The sequence below is a fragment of the Anomaloglossus baeobatrachus genome, chromosome 9 (assembly GCF_048569485.1).
Source record: "Anomaloglossus baeobatrachus isolate aAnoBae1 chromosome 9, aAnoBae1.hap1, whole genome shotgun sequence".
Taxonomy (NCBI): Eukaryota; Metazoa; Chordata; class Amphibia; order Anura; family Aromobatidae; genus Anomaloglossus; species Anomaloglossus baeobatrachus.
The window spans coordinates 199,231,976-199,247,123 of NC_134361.1; the positions used below are offsets into that span (position 1 = coordinate 199,231,976).

General features: G+C 46.6%; 1 protein-coding gene across 11 annotated transcripts in view; it reads left to right on the forward strand.

The window, feature by feature from the left end:
• Positions 1-234: 234 nt before the first annotated feature.
• HUWE1 (HECT, UBA and WWE domain containing E3 ubiquitin protein ligase 1) overlaps positions 235-15,148 on the forward strand; it is a 282,139-nt gene continuing 267,225 nt past the window's right edge. For 10 of the 11 annotated variants that reach the window (XM_075324217.1, XM_075324216.1, XM_075324218.1 and 7 more), the window contains exon 1: positions 235-362. The gene's annotated coding sequence lies outside the window, so the exon portion shown is untranslated. The remainder of the gene's footprint in view (positions 363-15,148) is intronic. The other variant, XM_075324215.1, reaches the window with a different exon arrangement.

Here is a 15,148-nt window from a genome sequence, read left to right on the forward strand (position 1 = left end):
CAGCCTCGCTCCCCGCCGTCCATGCTGCTGCTGTCAAATGTGCTGCAAACATCGCGCGATTTCCGGCCTCTCCGAGATTTGCCGGCGCTCCCTGCGGACGTTCTCGCGAGATCTCGGCCCTGAGCGCGCTCACAGGAGGAGGAGGCGGAGCTTAATTAGGGGGTGGGACGGTGTGGAGACTGAGTCTCGCGGGATCACAGCGCAGGAGCAGACGGACGAGGGGGCGGGGGCTGTGTAGTCTCGCGAGAGCAGGCGGCCGCGGCTCTTGCGCTCAGGGCTCCGGCAGTCAGTAGGGGGCTTCTGCTTGGTTTAAGATGGCGGAGGCGGCTGGAGCTCGGAAGTGAAGCTGCTGACCGACCAAGGTAAGCGGGCGGCGGAGGGCGGGAGTGAGGAGCCCGGGGGGCGGCGTGAGCGGGACTGTCGGCCCCCGGCCCCTCCTCCTGTCACCCGGGAAGCGGCTTCTCACAGTCGGGCTCGGCCTTCACTGCGTCGCTCGCTCGTTTTCCCCCTTCCCGGGGCCTCTCCTTCCTCCCTTTCCGCCTGACACCCGCTAGGCCCCGGCCTGCGCCCCGGACACGGCCGTGTGCTCCCCGCACAGCGCCCCCGCCTGACCATGACCCAGCTCTTTTCTGCCGGTGCCGAGCTGGTCACGTGATCCGCGCCGGGCACTGGCCGGAGTCTTAAAGCGACAGTCCCTGTTATAATCTGAGTACGCTATTGTCCAATGTTAGCAGCCAATTCACACTTTTTGGGGGCGGGGGTGTGTATATCTATTCTTTGCCCCTTAGCTCCCCCCTTTATCACTATATTTACCTGCACTAATATTATCCCCTTTAATTACTGTCATGGTCATACATGTTACTGTCATGGTCATACATGGCACGCCATGCTATGTCTGCTCTCGTGTGCTGTCCTATCATGTGATCGCCGATGTCTAATACATTTGCCTTTAACACACTTAAAGGGGTTGATCCAGTCTTTGCAATACACATCTGTGCCATTTTTTTTTTTTTTGTGGGGGTAGGGGCAGTTGTGTCAAAAGGGGCAACGGGGGAAAAAGTGAGATTATTGGTACGTGCCATGTGTTAGTGCAATTTTTGTCACGTTCTTACAAGTAAAAGTTTCTAACTGCGTTTTGTAGCTTTTCAGGTTGACCTTTGCAAGACCCCCGTACACATTAGATGGTTGTTGGCCCAATCATTGGGCTTTACCCCCGATTTGTGCCGAAGCCGAGCGCTTCTGTGTTTTCCGAGACTTGTGACTTGTCCCTCCAAACAAGTACCAGTCGCTTAAATTGATCAGGCCAGATCCTGGGGGCAGTCGAGAGACACCCCCCCCCCCTCCTTCCGTGCCCAATTATTTCAATATCCCCTGATTGCCATCAGCCAGGGGCTTCTGTGTTTTACAAGAGCCGCCAGACTCCTCTTGTGACTTATCTTCCCGCGAAACAAGTGTCAGACACTTACATTGAATAGGGGCAGTGATGAGTCTGTCCCCATCTCTCCCCCGTACCTAATCATTGTGATCTCCCCTGATTCCCTTCAGCTGGAGGCTTCTGTGTTTTCCAAGAGTCTGTATCAGATTATTCTTGCAGTGACTTATCTCCATGAAAAACAAGTGTCAGGTGCTTAAATTGAACAGGCCAAATCCTTCTCTCCCCTACACCGGCAGTCAGGAGGCCCCCATACACAATGGCTGAATAATTGCCATGCCTCAAGAACTTCTGAATGACGCCTCTTCTGTCAATTTATTTCATCACAAAATAAGTGTCAGGTGCTTAAATTGAACAGGCCAAATCCTTCTCTCCCCCCCCCGACAATCTATCTTGGGGTAGTTGACCCCTGGTCACATTACAGCTGTTGGCCCAATCATTGCCATCCTTCTGGATTCTCCTCGGCCCGGCGCTTCTGACTGACTCCTCTGCTGGTGATTTATTTCCATGTAAAACAAGTGTCAGGTGCTTAAATTGAACAGGTCGGATCCTTCTCTCCTCTCATATCTATCTGGCGGCAGTCAGCAGGTCCCTGTACATATTAGCTGTCCCAATCGTTGTGATCTCCCCTGATTCTCCTCAGTTGAGTGCTTTTGTTTTGTTTTTTAAAGCCTCCAGACTCCTTTTGTGACTTACCTTTTACGTCAAACAAGTATCAGCCGCTTAATTGAACAGGCCAAATCCTTTTCTCCCTGACGTTGGCAGTCAGGAGGCTTCCCCCCCCCATACACATTAGGCAGCTGTCAGCCAAATTATTGCCATCCGTCCTGATTCCTCTCAGCCGAGCTCTTCTGAATGACTCCTCTTCTGTCACCTTATATCCACAAAAAACTGTCAGGTGCTTAAATTGTACAGGTCAGATCCTTCTCTCCCCCGACATTATCTCTGGGCTTTCGCGAGTTCCCCTGTATATATTGGACCGCTGTCTGTCCAATCATTGCGATCTCCCCTTATTCACCTTGGCTGGGGACTTCTTTGCTTTCCAAGAGCCTCCATCACGTTCCTCTTGCAGCGAATTATCTCCACGGCAAACAAGTGTCAGGCGCTTAAATTGAACAGGCCAGATCCTTCTCTTCCCACCAACATCCTCTATCTTGGGAAGGTTAGGAGACCCCTGTTCAGATTACAGCTGTTGGCTCAATCATTGCCATCCTTCCCGATCCCCCTCAGCCCAGCGCTTCTGACAAACTCCTCTACTGATGATAATGTATCAGGCACTTAAATTGTACAGGCTGGACCCTTCTCTTCCCCAATATCTGGGGGCAGTCGGGAGTCCCCATACAGTTAGCTGTCAACCCAATCGTTGCGATCTTCCGCCGATTCCTCTTGGCCAAGTGCTTCCCCGCCCCCCCCCCCCAAGACCTCTCCTGTGATTTATCTCCTCACCAAACAAGTATCAGCCACCTAGATCGAACAGGTCAAATCCTTCTCTCCCCGACATCTGAAGTCAGGAGGCCCCCATAAAGCTGTCAGTCGAATAATTGCCATCCCTCCTGATTCCCCTCGGCCGAGCGCTTCTGATTGACTCCTGTTCTGTTAACATATCTCCAAGCAAAAGAAGTGTCAGGTGCTTAAATTGAACAGGCCAGATCCTTCTCTCCCCTGACACCATCTATATTGGGTTAGGAGGCCCAGCCCACATACATATTAAACAGCTATCAGCCCAATTGTTGCAGTCTCCCCTGATTTCCCTTGGCTGAGCGTTTCTGTGTTTTCCGAGATCTGCCAGACTCCTCTGCGCCAAGCAAGTATTAGTCGCCTAAGTTGAACAGGCCAAATCCTTCTCTCCCCGACATCGGTAGTCAGTAGGCCCCCATATACATTAGACAGCTGTCAGATGATATTGAATCCCTCCTGATTCCCCTCGGCACAGCGCTTGACACTCCTCTGCTGTCAACTAATCTCTGCGTAAAACAAGTCTCAGGCGCTTAAATTGTACGGGCCGGATCCTTTTCTCCCCGACACAATCTATCCGGCACGGCTCCCGTACACAGTTGGTCGTCTGACTTTTATATAGTGCGTCCGAGGGTCTGTAGACTTCATTAATAAACGTGGGCCGACATGTTGAGCGATCAGCTGTCAGTTTGTGTCGCCGTTCGGTACAATTCCTCTTCCGGCTACATTCACCCCTTGTATTAGACAATTCACTGCTTTGATGTAGCAGTTCCCCATTTGAGACTCCGTATGAAGGAACTACAGCTCCGCAGTAGGAAGTTCAGCCTCCAATAAAGCCTTCTTTTTTTTATTTGAGTCGCTCATGTCGATCTATTGCAAGGAAATACGTGATGAATATTTTATCTGGATGGTTTTGCGCCATAATTGTAGCTATTAATGTTGGAAAAAGTCATATAATCCTCTTCTTCTTAAAGGGAACCTGTCATCAGAAATTTAGCTATAAACCTAAGAGTTTCCCCCTCTGCAGCTCCTGGGCTGCATTCTAGCAAGGTTCCTGTACTTTTTCTGGCCCCTTTTATACCAAAATAAACTTTATAAAGTTGTACCTTTTTCGTATGTAAAGTTCGTAAATTATCCATGGGGGCGGGCTGCCTGGTGTCGGTTACTGTCCTCCTGCCGATTTACGCCGCCCCCGAATGCTGAGTTTCATATCTCAAGACGGCGCCCGAGGTCCTGCGCATGCACTGTGCGACTGTAGCGGGACTGTGCACTGTGTGCACGTGTGACCGCTGGTGACGTTTTGCGCAGGCACGAGGTTATGGGCGGTGCTGTGTCATCAGCAAGTGCCGCCCATAACCTCGTGACCGCACTTTCCCCTCTTCCTCCAGCGTTCTGCGCCGGCCAAATGACCAGACGTCACCTCCTTCCCATCGTACCCTGCAGCAGAAAATAGATGGGAGGGGCGGAGAGGATCTGAGCGACGTACAGAGGGGAGAGCGCGCCCGCGAGAGTATGGGCGGGCACTTGCGATGCAATCACAGCGCCTCCCATACTCTCGTGCCTGCGACCACGTCACCAGGTGTCCCGGCGTGCACGGGACCTCAGGCGCAGTGGGCGGCGTCCTGAGGGATGATTTGGAGCGTGGGGGACGGCGTAAGGGACAGCAACGGACGCCACACGGCCCACCCCCATGGACGATTTACAAGATTTTCATACCAAAAGGTATAACTTTATAAAGTATTTATTTTGGTTCAAAAGGGGGCACAAAAAGTATAGAAACCTTACTAGAATGCAGCCCAGGAGCTGCAGAGGGGGAAACATTTAGGTTGAAAGCCAAATTTCTGATGACAGGTTGTCGGGACAATGGATTAATTGAATCTGGGGACCGACTAACAATGTGAATGGGGACCTATTAAATCGGAGGGGAGGGTGGTGGAAAGAGGGATCGGGCATGTTGAATTTTAAAGCCCAATCCTGATATCCTCAAAGGTAAGTGTCTGCCAGAGGGGTCTGGATGCGGCTTAAATTAAAAAGCACATGCACGCTCACTCAGACTGAGCATGCATGTAACGAAATCGTGAGAAATGATAGAGTTCTGTGGCTCTAGCCTTGCAATAACACAATTTATGCTTTTGTAGTTTTTTCCAAAACTAAGACAAAGCTACCAAATCTGAAGACATTTTAGAGGATATTGTTGAGAATTTGTGTGTGGCTCTCCAGGGCATGTTAAAACCGGTCTCTGATCGGTAGCCAGGCTGTTATACGGACTGATTTTTGCGGCAAATGTTTCATTAACATTAGCATTTTATTCATTGACATGCTTGGTGTTTGTATGTAGGAGTCCAGTGGGCGGTCCTAGGGGGTTGACACCTGTGTGCAGAAAGCTGTCAATCACTAGTAGCACCGCCCACTGGACTCCTGCATAGAAACACAGGGATATTAGTGAGTAACATACAGGTTATACTGAATATTTTCCCACAAACCTATATATTATTTAGCTCTGATTTTGCTCTGTACCGTACCGGCATCCACCCAGAACAACAGTGGCTGCAATTAATGCACCGAGGCACAGCGCCACACAGTCTATTGGCCACATCTGGGTACTGCAGATCAGCGGCTATTATTATAATGGAAAGCCCCTTCAAGTCTTGGCTATTGGCCATATTTCTTAGCATTTGGTGGTTTTTGTTTCCTTTTCAGTAGATGTCATTGTCTTCCTGATTGTTGGAGTAAGTGATAATAATAATAATAATAATAAAATTCCCATTATTCATATTATTATTATTATTATTATTATTATTAGAAGAATAATTTTTATTTATTTTAGTTATTTTTAGTATTTATTTTTATTTTATTAATACTAAAAATAATAATAATAATGTTAGTATTTTATATTTTATTTTTAGTATTTTTATTTTATTAATACTAAAACTAATAGTAATAATAATTCTAATAATAATAATACTAAAAATAATATAATAATAATGTTAGTATTTTTATTTAATTATTTTATTTTTCTTTCTTCAGACGTTCCCTTTTTAATTTGTTGTCAATCAGTGCAGCCAAAATAGAGAAGTCCCGGCCGTACCTGGCCTGATATGACCCCGATAAGTCAGTCACTACATAACAGATGGTGGTGAATGCTTTCATTCCTGCTCAGAGGGTGCGGAGGGGAGAGACATCCTGCCCGGCGTGTGTGCTGCATCCACCTGTCCTGCAGCATTTAAAGGGGTTTTCCAGTAAAATCACATCATCTCCTGTCCAAAGGATGTCTGATAACGACTCATTGGGTGCGGATCTGAGCGGTGAGACCAGGACAGGAGACTTGGTGCAGATTACAACAGGGGGGTCTTGGCTATCAGACGACAACCAACTATCAAGTATAGAGTTGAGCTAAAAGATTCTCGGTCCACCGGCCACATTGGTAGTTTGGGAGCTGGACGAAACCTCCGCCATAGCTCTTTTGATTAGTAGACCCTGGGGCAATGTCACCAAAACTCATGATGTCACATCAGGCTTACTAATCAGAGAAGGGGCACGGGGGCGCTGGACCAGGGACCCACAATCGTTTTGCTCAATTCTAATCTATTAAGACCGGTAGTAACTTGATCTTGCTCCGTTCGTGGCTCGGTGGTGGACCCATCCTAGTGACTTGCCTTCTATTTTTTTGTGCTGTATTACACGAAGATCACGTAATACCGAAATTGCATTTAATTTGGACATTCCTCCTCTATTGGGGGAATAATTGATTGCTGGAAGACCCTCATGGACCAACAGGACCACGTGGTGGCAAGTCAGTAGAGATGGTACCCCTATTTGAATTCTCATTGCAATGTTTTGTACCACCTGTAGGGGCGCTGCAGGATAAGTGAACACCTGCTGCTGAAGAAAATTCGGGATATTTGGTTTTCAGGATGACCCTATAATGCCCTCTAACCTTTTACATGTGACCTTCTCTAAACTCTAGGATGCTCACGTCCAACTGTTCAATGTTTCAGGACTTTTTGCACAACTTGCTGATCTTAATGGCCAAAATCACTACAGGTGTTTGATCTATGAATTGCCCAATACATTTCGGGGTTCAATAGAATTGGGGTTTACAGTCCTCGTCATCATGAGACCAAGATGTCACCTAACTGATCAGCAGTACCGCGCCATTGTAATGCTTCAAACAAGATGTTTTCAGGCAGAGCCTAGAGTGTCACCAGCAGGTTGTACAGAGATACAGAGAGACTGGAAGAGTCACTGAAAGGCAGAGAAGTGGACGTCCTTTGGCCACATCCCACACTGATGACCGCTTTATTGTGAACGATGTCCTGCAGAACCCGAATGATGAATATCACAACTCCAGGCACATTTAACACTAGAAGTCCCAGGAACTTCGAGCTCCATAGGGTTCCAATGGTAGAAATTTCAAATGACCCCTCTCTGGGACTTCTAGTGTTAAGGGAGATGAGAGGTGCTGAAGTCACATCAGACAATTTGGAAGAGTTTACATCAGCGTGACATGCGTGCCACCACACCACCAGGCACAGGGGGTCATTTACGCTGGGCAAGGGAGCAGTGGCCTTAGTGCTGGTCACTGGTGAGTGGATTCACGCTGAGCACCAATGATGTTGGTGACTTCAAGGGGAGCGCTAGGCATCAGCCACTGCTGTTACCAGATGGGGCTTTGGTGGTGGTGGAGTTAGTGTGGGCCGGTGTGTCTAGTCAGTACAGAACGGCCCTATACTGTGTGAGTAGTACAGTGATAGCCCCTACTACTGGAATACCATCATTAATCCAGTCATTGTGCCTCTGCATGAACAACACCGCCCTAACGTCATCTTCATGGAGAACAATGCTCCAGCTCATCGAGGTCACATTGTTAGGGAACGGCTGCTGAAGACCGCGGGACCTGAAATGGAGCGAATGCACTTTCTCCAGACCTGAACCCCATAGAAAACCTATGGAATCAGCTGAGTCTTCATGTAGAGGCTGTAACTCTGTACCCCAGAACCTCATTAACCTGAGGGCTGCCCTTCAAGAGTGGGACATCAGCCTCCGCAGACAGTAACCAGCAGGGGGCACTGTTGTCAGCTGGGATTGATGCTCAAGGCCACATGACAAGTTATTGAGACATTGGTTAAGTGGGGGCTACCTGCATTAATTTTTCGCCCCTCCATCCAGTCTATGGAGATGTGAGGAGTTCTGGGGGTATCGGGTGACATTGAGAAATCTACATGTGACATTGCGTCCCTGTTATCGGCACATATTGCTTGTAAACACAGGCATCGGATCCATCCCACAGTTATCGGATTGTGCTGACCGGCACGTACTTGTCATCAGTACAACCTATACGCTGCTATTATTACCAAAGATGTTTTGTCAGAAGGATAAAAACCTGTTTCTCTCATAGGCACTTGAATCACATTACCGTAACACTAATTGACCTTAAGGACTTGCATCCCTTTAAGTATGGGTGGAAAGCAATCTGCCGGGGATTACCTGGAATATTTAGAACAGAACGGAGCCAGAAGTGATTGATCAGGCCTGACCTGTATATCTAATTACAGGGTGTGAGGAGCCGGAGCATTGGGAGGGTATTGTGTGTCTCCCTAATATTAGCACCCAGCCGTGCTCAAAGTTTCTCCAAACTCTGGCTCCAAGTCATCCTTTGAAAAGTCGCAAATCTTCTGTGCTCAACTGCATTGCGTGAAATTTTTTTTTCACCTTTTTTGGCATTTTATGTCAGTCCTGGCCACAAGTGGTATAAATTGTCAAAAATACGCTCCAGACTGGATCAGGGTTCACGCCAGCATGAAATTCCCCCTTAATTGGGCACATCTAACTTTGAGTAAGACTGTCCCTGTGTATCTATGCAGTCTAGCAGCTTTTTGCTGTGTAATCTGAGAGCAGCATGATATAGGGGCTGAAACCCTGATCCCAGCAATGTGTCACTTGTTGGGCTGCTCACTGTAGTTTTGATATAATCACAGTTTTATCTGCTGCAGAGCTCTGAATACTGAGCTGCATATAACCTCACCCACAACATTGACTAGCAGCTTTTTCTTTATACACAAAAAGCAGACAATCAGTGGTGGGGGCGTGGCTGGACTAGGAGGCACCGCACCAGAAACCTAGTCCTGCAGTGATGATCTGCTGATAAAACACTGATTTTTATTGACATAGCTCAGTAAGTAACACATTACTGGAATCAGGGGCTCTGCCCCTACATTATGCTCCACTCTGATTACATAGCAAAAACCTGCTGACAGATTCCCTTTAATACTATTTGTAAGAAGGTGTGTGTGTGTGTATATATATATATATATATATAGATATATATATATATATATATATATAATTATAATATGACACATACATACACACAAATACATATACACATTATATATATGTATATATGTGTATATATATATATATATATATATATATATATATATATATATATATATATATTATTATTCTCTACCCGTATAGAATTTATTTTTTTTTTTTTGTCTCCACTTCTGGCTCTTTCATATGTTTGTGTGTTCGGGTTGGAATACCAGGTCCAGCGGTCGGTCAGTTCGACTATTACTTTCCTCAGATGACTTGGGCCTCATTTAGATGTTTTTTTTTTTTATTTTTACAAATGTGAAAAAAATAAATGTTTGGATTCCATTTTCATCAATGTGTCAGTTTTCACAATCTTTTTTTTTTTTTTTTTTTTTTTCTTTCTAAAAAAAAAAAATAAATTTGCAAAACTTCTACTTATGGGTCACAAAAAACACGTGCGTGAACAGTCGCATAGACTATAATGGGTACTGTTGCTTTGATCAGATGGAACAGGGAAGTGTGATTGTGGCATTAAGGGTAAGAATGCACTTTGCGTTTTCACCTGCGTTTCTGCAGAGTTTTGAGCTGCAGCTTTTTCATTGCAAAAGGCATGCGTTTTGATTTAATGGAAAATGGTGATTTTTTTTTCAGACCGCACTTTGCGTTTCTAAACGCTGTTTAATTGTCATATTTTGTGGCAAAAACCATGCGTTCAAAGAAGCACCTTGTCAGTTGTTTTTGCCATTTTTGGTGCGTTTTGCTATCATTGAAGTCAATGAGAAATGGCAAAAACCAAGAGTCCTACAAATTCCTGCGTTTTACCTGCTTTTTATGTGCACAAAACATGCGTTTTGGACTACCAAAACGCATGCTTTTTGCACATCAAATTAATGATTTCAAATGTCCCTTTAGGCTAGTTTCACACTTGCGTTGGGTTGAATCCGCTCGGTCCGTTGCTGCGTCGTTTTGACGCATCCGTTATTTTTGTGGTGTCAACGGATGCAACGGGTCCGTTATTTCACAGGAATCCGTTAACTGATTCCTGTGAAATAACGGACCGTTGCATCCGTTTGGCGTCCGTTAGGCGTCCGTCTAACGGAATCCGTCAGCTCTGTTTTATTTCTTTTTTCATTTTTTTTTCATTGTGGGCATGCTCAGTATAAATTAGCGGAATCCAGCAGCGGATTCCGTTGTTAAGCACTTAGCAACGGAATCCACTACCATAGGGAACCATTATAAATTTTAACTGAACCAACGGAATCCGTTGGTTGGCGTCATTTTGACACAAGCATTTCAGGGTACTTTCACACTTGCGTTTATTTCCTTCCGTTACAATCCGCCCTTTTGGAAAACAGCGGAATCCGTTAACGGACTCCGCTGTTTCCCATAGACTTGTATGGGTGACGGATTGTACCAAAAGGACCTGCGTTGCTTCCGCCCAGCGGGAGGAACGCAGCATGTAACATTATTTTGAGCAGCGGAATCCTCTGGATTTCACTGCGCATGCTTTTTTTTTTTTTTTTTTTTTTTTTTTAAATCAAACTTTATTTTGGCTTGCACTGGCCGAACACTCAGCTGATCACCCGGCGGCCGGCTGCAGGGAGCGATCAGCTGATCGTTCACAATAGTCTGCCGCTGGTAAAACTGTAAAAAAAAAACCCAAAACGAATTGCGTTGTTTTGCAGCATCCGTTGTGCCACTATATGCAACACATCCGTTGCATCCGTTACACAACGCAATGCAACGGATACCGTTCAACGCAAGTGTGAAACTAGCCTAACGTTACATTCTGCGTTGCTTCCGCTTGGCGGAAGCAACGGAGCATCGGCCAACGGAAGCAACGCAGGTACTTTTGGCACAATCAGTCATCAATGCAAGTCTGTGGGAAACAACGGATTCCGTTGTTTCCCAAGACAGCGGATTGCGCCAAAAAAAAACCAACGCAAGTGTGAAAGTACCCTTACACACACGCAATTAAAGAAAATTTATAATTTATTGCTATTTTTCTAATTCTATACTACCGCTATAATTTTATTATATATTTCTATTTTCTTTATTTTATCTGAAATTATGTGTTCCTTTTTTTTTTTTCTTTTTTTTTTCATTGTGTTTGATAGATTAAACTTTATTTAGCAGTGTCTTGATGTGCAAAACGCATCTGTCAAAACGCAGGTGAAAAAGCGCTGAAAACTCATCTAAAACGCGGTAAATACGCATGCGTTTTTAGCGCTAAATTTCTGGAAAAGGCAACTTTGGTCAAATCAATTAAGGCAAAAACGTGCGTTCTAAACTGCACCTAGGGCAACGCAAAGTGCGGTCTTAGCCTAACTCTGAGGTCAAAATGCCTGACAAAGGTGAACAATAAAATTCGGCCCCTAGGGGGTGCTACCATTATACAGGGTTTTGGTTTGTATTGTTTTTTTTTATTTTTTTTTTGCATCATTTGAGTGGATGAAAAATGCTGCAGTTTACGTAAAAAAACTTCAAAGGTTCAAATCTGCAAGGAAAAAAATAAGCAGCGTGCACACTAGGTTTTAGAAATCTAATGCACTTTGCTATAAAAAAAACAAAAAACCTAAGGCACCACTTTGGCCACAAGTATACAGGGTGCGGAGCCATGACAGCGCCACAGATTGTGTAGTGGTAGTTCGCCGGTACTGCAGCTGAACGGTCTGTACGTGCCATATGGAGCTGTGCAGGTCCAGTGCTGTTCAGTGTCTTGCATTAATCATTGTGCACATCTGGATTTGCAACCCCCACTGGTCTGTTATTGATGGGCTTCTCTAGATGTAGGTCATCACTGTCGTAAACTTGGAAAACCCCTTTAAATATGGGCAACACTGTGGCTCAGTGGTTAGCACTGCAGTCTTGTGGTGGCTCAGTGGTTAGCACTGCAGTCTTGTGGTGGCTCAGTGGTTAGCACTGCAGTCTTGTGGTGGCTCAGTGGTTAGCACTGCAGTCTTGTGGTGGCTCAGTGGTTAGCACTGCAGTCTTGTGGTGGCTCAGTGGTAAGCACTGCAGTCTTGTGGTGGCTCAGTGGTTGGCACTGCAGTCTTGTGGTGGCTCAGTGGTTGGCACTGCAGTCTTGTGGTGGCTCAGTGGTTGGCACTGCAGTCTTGTGGTGGCTCAGTGGTTGGCACTGCAGTCTTGTGGTGGCTCAGTGGTAGGCACTGCAGTCTTGTGGTGGCTCAGTGGTAGGCACTGCAGTCTTGTGGTGGCTCAGTGGTAGGCACTGCAGTCTTGTGGTGGCTCAGTGGTAAGCACTGCAGCCTTGCAGCGCTGGGGTCCTGGGTTCAAATTCCACAAAGGACACCATCTGCAAGGAGTTTGTATGTTCTCCCCGTGTTTGCGTGGGCTTCCTCTGGGGTCTCCGGCTTCCTCCCACACTCCAAAGACATACTGATTGGGGCTCACACTCTAGAGTCCCTATGGGGACAGTGTTGCCAATGTATGTAAAGTGCTATGGAATTAATAGCGCTATATAAATACAATTATTATTATTATTTATTATTTTTTTTATTTTTTTTTAAATAGAAGTGACTGCTTTAAAGGGGCAAAACAAAAATAAAACAAAAACTTTCATCTTTGGGATAACTGGCTGATCTCTGTGAATCCGACAACGGAAGAATGGGGCAGAGGTATACGGCGTTCACTCCATTTATTGGCAATGGGACGGCCGAGCATGACACACCCCATTTCCTTTAGTTCCATAGAACAGAGGCCGAGCATGCGCACCTCCGCTCTATGCAGGCTGTCCCATTCTTGGACCTCTGGCGTCCCAGAGGATGAACCCCAAGTGTTCTGCAAGGTATGTCCTCCTATGAATGGGAAAAGATCCCAATAAGACGGCTCCTTATCTGCCTAGGCGACCTTGGTTCGAGCGGCCAGTGTCGGCTAATTCCTCGCTGTACATGAGACCTTTTTATAAGGAGGCCACGACCAGGATGATTCCGTTTCGGATCTCCACGTCTTTGGCTCCTGACGCTCGTGTAACTGGCTCTTTAAAGTTTGATATTTCGCCCTTCCCTGATTAAGTTTGACATGAAGGCTGCTTAGCTCTTAGGATCACTTCCTTCCCTCAATTCTTCAACCGTGAAGGTCCTTTCATTGCGGCAATTCGTGGTAAAACGCATGCGGTCTCGTGGGTGAATACCGCACTGTAGTGTGCACTGGTTATAATGCAGCATTGTCCAGTATTGCCGGGGGTCCGGCTCCTATAGACAGGAACCACAGAAAAGTACATTTTGTACAAATTTACTGCAAGAATATAAATTAAAGCTAAAAGTGAGGCTGTTTCCTTCCAGTGCGGTCATTGCACAGCCCCACGTCCGGTGACTGCTGGAAACTTTGGGGATTTTACACATTCCCCCTGAGTTAAGTATAACTTTTGTACCCCTGGACTCGTTTCTATCCACTATCTTGGAGAATCCCATCATGTAATTGAGTTTTAGCTTTGAAGAAGTTAAACATTAAATCCTCTTCATGAGCTTTGATTGGTAAAGGAAGACATGTGGGGGTGAAGTGTGTGGAGGGGGGGCTGGCTTTAAGCTGTCAGTTAGCCCACCGTTAATGTCAGTCATTTGACAATTGACTGCCCCCATTTGGTTATCTATTGTGGGATCCCACCCTTAGGCTATGTACCCACGGATATATCCGCAGGTTTCCCGCAGCAGCTCCCCGCAATCCGCAGCTGTCCGTAGCTGCGGGATTCCAGCAAAATATCTGCAGTAAACCTGTGGACATTCGTGCGACTTACCTGCGGACGTCCCGGCCTCTATCTCCATAGTGGAGGGCCGGGATTTCCGCAGGAATAATTGACATGCAGTTACGTGCGGCTGCAGGACATCCACAGCATATTCCACAGCTGCACATACCACAGCATGGACACAGCACTCCCCATGTCCCATATGATAACATGGGGAGTGTCTGTACTAGCTAAAACCTGCGGATATATCCAGAAAATCCAGATAAATCCGCAGGTTTCCTGCGGCAAATTCCGCAGTTAGAGTCCCTGTGGACACATAGCCTTAGGCCGTTCTTCACAGCCTGGACTCGCCATGCAGTCTGGAAACCCACATTTGATGCCCTTTGGAAACATGAAAATTAGTGCTGAGCGGGCACTACCATGCTTGGTACTCGTAACTAGTGCTAAGCGGGCACTACCATGCTCAGTACTCGTATCTAGTGCTGAGCGGGCACTACCATGCTCGGGTGCTTAGTACTAGTAACTAGTGATGAGCGGGCACTACCATGCTCGGGTGCTTAGTACTAGTAACTAGTGATGAGCGGGCACTACCATGCTCGGGTGCTTAGTACTAGTAACTAGTGATGAGCGGGCACTACCATGCTCGGGTGCTTAGTACTAGTAACTAGTGATGAGCGGGCACTACCATGCTCGGGTGCTCAGTAATCGTAACTAGTGATGAGCGAGCACTACCATGCTCGGGTGCTCAGTACTCGTAACTAGTGATGAGCGAGCACTACCATGCTCGGGTGCTCAGTTCTTGTAACTAGTGATGAGCGGGCACTACCATGCTCGGGTGCTTAGTACTAGTAACTAGTGATGAGCGGGCACTACCATGCTCAGGTGCTCAGTACTCGTAACTAGTGATGAGCGGGCACTACCATGCTCGGGTGCTTAGTACTAGTAACTAGTGATGAGCGGGCACTACCATGCTCGGGTACTCGTAACTAGTGATGAGCGGGCACTACCATGCTCGGGTGCTCAGTACTCGTAACTAGTGATGAGAGGGCACTACCATGCTCGGGTGCTCTGTACTTGTAACTAGTGCTGAGTGGGCACTACCATGCTCGGGTGCTTAGTACTAGTAACTAGTGATGAGCGGGCACTACCATGCTCGGGTGCTTAGTACTAGTAACTAGTGATGAGCGGGCACTACCATGCTCGGGTGCTCAGTACTTGTAACTAGTGATGAGTGAGCA